The sequence below is a fragment of the Hipposideros armiger genome, unplaced genomic scaffold, assembly GCF_001890085.2.
Source record: "Hipposideros armiger isolate ML-2016 unplaced genomic scaffold, ASM189008v1 scaffold_22, whole genome shotgun sequence".
Lineage (NCBI taxonomy): Eukaryota > Metazoa > Chordata > Mammalia > Chiroptera > Hipposideridae > Hipposideros > Hipposideros armiger.
In genome coordinates this window covers 552,003-554,262 of record NW_017731372.1, presented here as the reverse complement: position 1 = coordinate 554,262, position 2,260 = coordinate 552,003, and the positions used below count along the sequence as shown (strand labels likewise).

Genomic DNA, 2,260 nt, shown 5'->3' with positions numbered 1-2,260 from the left:
TAAAATTTGAAGATATTAAGTTTTCTTGAAGTGCAACATACCATATTTACTTATTGGCACTCTCACTCAACTTCCCAGTTAATAAAATACCCAAAATTATGAAGACTCTAAGACTAAAATATGCGTCTAAATTATAAGCAAGATATGAGACCAAATTTAGAACTAGAGAAAATATGGTATGAATTTAGTTTGCTTTGAGAACCCCACTACTTTTTAATGTTCAGTGCATTTTCTTAGCACCTAAATCTAATGTCATCAAACTGGACCCTAGTATAAACCTGTTTATTCTGTAATAACAGACGAACCCTGGGGAGATATCTATCTATAAATTCCACCCCTGAATAATTAAAAAACAAAACAAAAAAACAAGCCTTCAGGGTGAATGAGTAACATTAAATATGAAGGACTACCCTATCAAATTTCTTCCTCCCTAGGTATGGAGTCTCAGCTCACTCCATAATATTTAATATCAATTATATGCTAATGATGCCCAAACATATATTGACAATTCAGTCCATTCTCTTTAAGCTCCAAAATCAAGTTCACCTAACTGCAGCACTAAATGTACGCATCGGCATGCTAGCTTGGCACCTCCATCAAAACAGGATTTTAAATTTCCTTCCCAAACTTGTTCCTCCTCCCGGAAATCCCAGTGCTCCCATCTCCGTAAACGGTACCACCATCCCCTAAGTGGTTCATGTCACAACTTGGGAGCCCATCCACTCCAAGGTCCTCCATGTAGCTATCCGCATTGAGCCTGCACTATCAGCCAGGCAGCATCCTTACAGAACACCCTCTACGTGAACTATTCTACTGAATCCTTACAACAAGTATATACAGCATTATTAGTATCCTCCCTACTTTACAGGTGAGTCCACTGAGAACAATCTGCCCTGGAAGACAGAGTCTCTACAACTGGGAGACGCAGAATTCCAAACCAGACAAGTCTGACTCCTAACCGACTCCGCGAGTCGGCCTCCAACACCCGTCTCCTTATCCATGCGTGTCTCCCCGGGTCCCCTGCCATCACCACCGCGCACCGGGAGTACAGCCATGTCGTCCTGAATGGCTCCCGCGCGGCCACTCTGGCCACCCTAAAACCCGTTCTTCTCTCGAGCCCTTCTCATCCCGCTCCACGCGGGCACCCGGCCTTCCCGTTCCTTTCCAGTCTCGGCCTCGAAGCGCTCGCGGACCGCTTCCGCCTCGGTAGTGCTGCTTTTCCTCGGCGTCTGCACAGCTGAGCCGCACCTATCCGCTCCAGGGCCCATCTCCGAAACGCCTTCCCTTTCCACCCTCTCAGGCAGCTCCCTCCACACTGTTTCTCCTCTTTCTCGAAGCCTGCAGGCGTTTGCTTTCCTATTATCCTCGACCGCCACCAAGACAGCGACCCCTGTGCGGGAGGGTCAAGGGCTGTGCCTAACTTGTTGACTGCCCCATCCACAGAGCCTGCAGGGCAGCGCCCAGAAGGTGCGGCCCGAATGAACAAACGACTGAAAGGCCCCAGGCGCGGGGTGGGGGGCGTCACGGCGGGCTCACCACCAGGCGGTGCACCCCACTGCGCTGAGCTGAGACAGCGCCACCGCCGCACGCAGGCCGGGGGAGAAAGTGGGGTCTGGCTGCTTCGGAGACAAGGCTGGAAACTGCCAGGCGCTGATGGGCTTGGGGGCTGTGGCACCGCAGGCGCGGCGAGCAGACGCACCCCTCAACCCGGGCACCCGGCGCGGCTGCTCGCCCCTTCCCCCACCCGCCACCGCCGCCCGCGCTTCACAACAAGCCCGGCTGCAGAGCCGCGGGGCCCCCACGCCGCCCCAACGGGCAGTAAGGAAGTTCGTTCCCTACCAGTGTCCGCTGCCTGGTGCCCGAGAGCACAACCCTCTTAGGACTGTCCCTGGCTCCGGCCCTCCTCAGAGACACTGGGCAAGCGCAACGCAATTTGTACGGAGGCGGTGGCAAAATGGCGTCGACGGCGGCGCCAGGGGGGCGGGGTCAGTGCGCGTACGCAGGCGCAGAAAGCGAGCTTGGGGCCGAGAGAGCCCCGAGGGAGGGGCGGGGCCGCGGCTAAGGCGCGGCGCGGAGCGTCCAGTCGCCTGGGAGATCCGTTGCGCCGCGCCTGCATCGCCCCAGCCCGCTACTTCCGGTAGTGTGCTGGCTGGTTTTGAACGTTTTTGAGAGCTGAAGCCCTGTACCATTTTGATGCAGCAAAATGTTTCGCAACTGTTGTCACCGAGACTTATAAGTAGATGAGGTGCCCTACGAAGAC

At 54.6% G+C, this 2,260-nt stretch overlaps 1 long non-coding RNA gene across 1 annotated transcript; it reads right to left on the bottom strand.

The window, feature by feature from the left end:
• Positions 1–1,970, bottom strand: LOC109379120 (uncharacterized). The gene is made up of 2 exons (XR_002123110.1): positions 1,840–1,970; positions 1–1,390 (listed from the first exon to the last, which is right to left on the bottom strand). It is a non-coding gene; the product is annotated as an uncharacterized LOC109379120 (long non-coding RNA).
• Positions 1,971–2,260: the final 290 nt, after the last annotated feature.